The sequence below is a fragment of the Camelina sativa genome, chromosome 12 (assembly GCF_030686135.1).
Source record: "Camelina sativa cultivar CO46 ecotype springtype chromosome 12, ASM3068613v1".
Lineage (NCBI taxonomy): Eukaryota > Viridiplantae > Streptophyta > Magnoliopsida > Brassicales > Brassicaceae > Camelina > Camelina sativa.
In genome coordinates, this window is record NC_141891.1 from 22645945 (window position 1) to 22651358 (window position 5414).

Genomic DNA, 5414 nt, shown 5'->3' on the forward strand with positions numbered 1-5414 from the left:
CCATAACCACCGTACCAGCTGCTATGTCTGCGACTGTTCATCCTTGTGCCGCGAGATAATTCTAAACCACCACCATCCTACCACCAACCATAACCATTCTTTTACTTAGGTATGTTTTTAGTTATTTTTATTTCTCATTATTATTGATGGTTTTAGGTTTTTGTTTCAAGGAGGATGCATTTAGAGATATATCAAATAGAATTCGATTGAACTTAGCCTAGTTCAAACTCGATGTCAAGCAACCTAAGGAAGTTACAAATGGTTAGTCACCACATTTTCATTCCACAGCCGAGCTCTAAGACAATTTTGGGCAACCTTAAAATGTCTAAGAGTTGACACAACATCATTCCATCAAGGTGACATTGTTTTTAAACCCTACACTTTTCCTTATGATTATTAATCCTCAACTCTTTCTTTTTTCCTACCGAGGATGGTGTGATTTAAGTCTTGGGGGAAGGATGTTCCATCCCATACTAATGCTACTTCCTATTTTGTTGACTTGAGACCTTTTTCCACTTTTTATATCAATAATTTTGACGTTTTTATCGAGTCACTTTTTTTTATTGAGTCAAAATTAGTAGGGGGTTATGATCTTATTCTAACAGTTTATTTGATTTGGATTAACACTCTTATGACTCCTGATTGCTTGACAACAGAACCAAGGTTTGGAAAGACTGTGAGCCGACTCAACAATCCCCAAGTCCCTATTTGATGGATATTCAAATGATCTAACGTTGTCTCTAACTTTTATAGGACCTAAACCGGACTTAATTTTCAAGCCCTGGGAATTGGTATACATTGGACTAGATCTCTACATTCAAGCCACACAAGACATTGCGCTTCTTCAAAAGTATGCTACCCTCTCTCTTCCCTTCAATAAAAGAAAAAAAAAAAGGAGACAAAATAAAAGATAAGATGATTTTGATCAGTTTAGAGGGGTAGGTAAATTACATGTGACCTCATTATTCTACTCTTGAGTCAAATGATCACACAAAGCTTGGAACCGAGGGGTAGGTAAATTACCGATGACCCCTGATGTGAGCACTGAACACGACTCACGACCAGAAATGACCGTACCCGACCAAGACGCCTAGGACGCTGCCAAGACGCTTGCTTTACCCGCAGGACAACATCGAGTCGATGCACCAAGGATCACGCCAGGAGCCACTACACGTTCGAAGAGCTCGTCTAAGTCCGCAAGACAGAAGATCAACCGGTTCGTGCAAGCCTTTGTTCGAGAAGACCAAGAGAACAACTCGACCAAGGCGATCCAAGTGGAGACCGTTCACACGGCCTTCATCCTTACCCAAGGATGAAGGCGACCAAGTCGTTAGGATCATGACCCGTACTCTTTTTCCTTACACCGGGTTTGTCCCACGAGGTTTAGTGGAGAAGGTTTTAATGAGGGGATGAGTCTGAACGCAAACCTCCGCGTTTTGAAGCCGATGACGTGGTTCTCGCGTCAAAGCCTAAAGACGTGTTATCTTTTTGTTTAAGCGTTGCGTTTTGAACTTTGTCTAGAACTTTGTTTTGTAACGTTAGAGTAGTGTGACATGTGTGGTCCTGTTTAAAGCACTTAAAGGGCGACGTGTTCTCCATCAAAGGAAACACATCAAGGGCAAACGTGTGCGGACCATTGCGAGTCCGCTTGTCCCTAGTTCCCTCTAAACCTTCACACTATTATAACCCTCCTTTCTATTGTAAAACGCAGACTTGAATGAAATTAATTTCCCAAAGAGTGAATCTTTGTTTCTTGTCTCATTTCTCTCTTTAGTCATAGTTTGGGACTAACTATTAAGAAACCCAACTTGATTCAAGGTTTGTAATCTTCTAGTCCGGCCGTATCACGAGGAGAGCAAACACTCGTGTGTCGTCACTTGATCCACCCTCCCTTCCATTTCTTCTAACAAAACCATCACTTGGTTCGCTAGCCGTTTTCCGTTCTCGATGGCCATTCCAAACCGCTACCGCATCGGACCGTCCGTCGTGACCATCGTTCGATCTCGCGTTCCACTCGTTTGTTCTTCACCAAAACTTGTATTCATCGTTTGTTTTCCCTCCTCGATCGTTCACCATCGTCTAGTTCGAGGAAAGTTGCCTCTAACATGACCTTTCCGAGCTAAAAGGTTCTACCCAAAGGTTGTATCTTTCTGAAACCCAGAACTCTCTTTACTTGTTTAAAGCTTTAGTCTTTGAGTGTTTTGAGTAGTCTTGTCCGTTTCCTTTTGTTTCGTTAGAACGTTTAGTATAGTTTGTTTTATGCGTAGTATTGTTGCTAGATCGGTTGAGTTATCTTGTGTTCATCGTGTTCTTATTGCTGTTCATCCTTGTTCTTGCTTAGAAACCGATAGATCCTTAAAGTATTGTGTTTGCTTTTTTGTTTCGGTTGTGGTCCCAAATATTTGTCTTGTTGTGCGTGAGATCGCTTTTAGGTGCGTGTAAAGTTGCTTTTGTTTAGTCATATGATGTTCATATATTTTACCTTGTTTTCCCTTAGATTATTCACATCTTTTGTATCTTTTGCTATCCATTTTCACCATTATTGTGTAGCTTTAGGACCAATCATGCATTAGAGTTTAGTTGCATTGCATTTGCATCTTTTCATGCATAAACAGGTGATTTTTGAGCTTGAGGAGCATGGAAGCAATGCTGAGGAGAAGTGAGCCAATCATGAAGGGAAAACAAGAGAGTTAAGGCTGAAGAACCAAGATCCAGAGTCCAACTCGACCGCACACTCGACCAGACACTCGACCGTGTGCTAAGGAGGACTCGACAAAGTGGAGGATGCACGAGAGAAGCCAGCTCGACCTGCCACTCGACCGAGCACAGGTCGAGTTGACCGAGCCATTGACTATTTTGTCTTTTAGTATTTTTAGGGCTTCCACTTCCTCTCCTATATAAAGCCTTGTACCTGCAGCCACCAAAAGAGTCCAGCTTTTTAGATATTCTCTAAACCTAGTTTTTACCCTTTTGGGAATTATTCTTTTGCACTTTTTATTTTCCTTAGATTTTGTACTTGTTTTAGAGAGAAAAGACTAGATTATTGTATTTTGTTGGTTTCATAACTTTCAAGATATAAAGATTTCGAGTTTTACTTCTTCTTCAATATTGTAGATCTCTGTTTTATCTTTCTAATAATGCAAGTTTCAACATTTTCTGGGTTTTTTACTTTGTTCATCATCTGTTCTTGTGAGTAGTTCTTTAGGATCTTGAGGATGGGTTAGGCTGGATTGATCTTGTGGTTTGTGTGATTTGGTCAAGCTTGATTGTTGTAGATCTCTTCTAGGCTAGATGTTCTTATTGCTGATCCTATATCTGAGAGGGTAGGGTTTGATTTCAAGCCTCTTAGCATCACACCAATGTTTAAGAAGCATAGATAAGGCTAGATCTAGAGCTTACCATTAGGCTTCCTAAGAGATTAGAGGTCTTGTTTGGTTTGAGATGTATTGCTTAATGCCTGCTTGTGTAGATTCTGTATTGTGTGAGAACAAGTCTAGAATTGCATAGGTTTAATTGTTTCTTGCCATGAGAGTGGAAGAAACTTGTCTTAGATTTATATGTCTAGAGATTAGCTCAAAGTTTGCTTGAGATTTGTTGACCAAGTTAGATAACCACAATGATTAGTTCAGCCTATGAATCTCTCCTCAAGGCCTTCTTTGTTTATTGATTTTTAAGTCTTAATCTCGTTGCTTGCTTGTTGATTGATTCGTATTTGCATTGCTCTGTTTTTATTGTGTTGCTCTGTTTCCGGGATTATTCCTGCTCGACCCTGTACTCGACCTACACTCGGTCGAGTGCTTGCTCGAGTTCATCCCCAGAACTCTTGGTTTATGATTTGTAGTTGTCCTGTCTTATCTCTAGTATCATTCTATTTGCATTTCTGTTTCATTTACTCATTGTCCTGTTCATCATTGTCTTGCATTGATTCATCATAGTAATTTCTATTTCTGTTCTTGTTTCATATTAGCTGCAATCATTCTGTTCTATTTGCATTTAGCTCTTAGTTCTTGTAGTTTTACTTTCTGCATCTTACATTTTCATCTTAGGATTGTTAGTGACAAACAATCTTTACATTTGGCTTAACTTAGATTCATATACATATCTTAATTGTTCACAAACACTCATTTAGGATTGATACCTCTTATACTGCAACAGCATAAGGGGAATTGAAACACCTTACCATCCATCCATTCATATCTCACCATTGCATACATTCATCATCATTCATTCATCGCCCACATACAAACCTTGTTTCAATTTGGCGCCGCTGCCCATTTGAGTGTGATTTTGTGACATTTAGGATCCATATTAGTCTAAGATTAAGTTCGTTTATACTCTTGTGAAGTTGCTGTACTCGAATCTTCTGTTGCTGGGTTGAAGTTGAATTTCAGGTACCACTCGACCAGTCACTCGACCACCACTCGATCGAGCAGTGATCGAGCACTTGATCGAGTCAGAAGCCGTGTACATTTGGACACCACTTCCCAGTCGACTCAACCACCCACACGAGCCTGAGCTCAATTGTCAACCTATTCGAGTCTGTACTCGCGTTTGTTGATGCACACAAGGTCTAAGGGGAAAGACAATCTTCAAAGACTTATTGACAACATCCATAGGAAGCAAAAGGGTTTGGGAAATCAGAGAAGGAGAGTAGTTCAAGTTCAGCAAGAGGATCCAGTGATCATGGAGCAACAAGATCAAGTTCCAAGACCAAGGTGCTGGAGATGCACCCAACACACAACCAAAGGGCTGGTATTGTGCCTCCAACAGTGCCAAACAACAACTTTGAGATCAAAAGTGGATTGATCTCCATAATTCAAGCCAACAAGTTCCATGGGTTGCCAATGGAGGACCCACTAGATCACCTTGATGAGTTTGACAGAATCTGTGGTCTTACAAAGATCAATGGAGTGAGTGAAGATGGATTCAAGTTAAGGCTCTTCCCATTCTCACTTGGAGATAAGGCACACCTTTGGGAGAAGACTCTTCCTACTGGAGCAATAACCACATGGGATGCTTGCAAGAAGGCTTTCTTGGCAAAATTTTTCTCAAATGCAAGGACTGCTAGATTGAGGAATGAAATTTCTGGGTTTTGCTTAAAGAAACAATGAAAGCTTTTGTGAAGCTTGGGAGAGGTTTAAAGGATTCCAGACTCAATGCCCTCATCATGGCTTCAGCAATGAGTCACTCTTGAGTACCTTGTATAGAGGAGTGCTTCCCAAGATAAGGATGCTTCTTGACACAGCCTCCAATGGAAACTTCCTCAACAAGAATGTGGAAGAAGGCTGGGAGTTAGTTGAGAATCTTGCTCAGTCAGATGGCAGCTATAATGAGGACTATGACAGAACCATAAGGAGTTCCTCAACTGATCAAGAGGACAAGTACAAGAAGGACTTGAAGATGGTCAATGAGAA

The 5414-nt window shown here is 40.6% G+C and overlaps 1 non-coding gene across 1 annotated transcript; it reads right to left on the minus strand.

Annotated features, from left to right (window-relative positions):
- Positions 1–5066: 5066 nt before the first annotated feature.
- Positions 5067–5174, minus strand: LOC147930921 (small nucleolar RNA R71). Its single transcript, XR_015576812.1, has one exon. It is a non-coding gene; the product is annotated as a small nucleolar RNA R71 (small nucleolar RNA).
- Between the last annotated feature and the right edge of the window lie 240 nt (positions 5175–5414).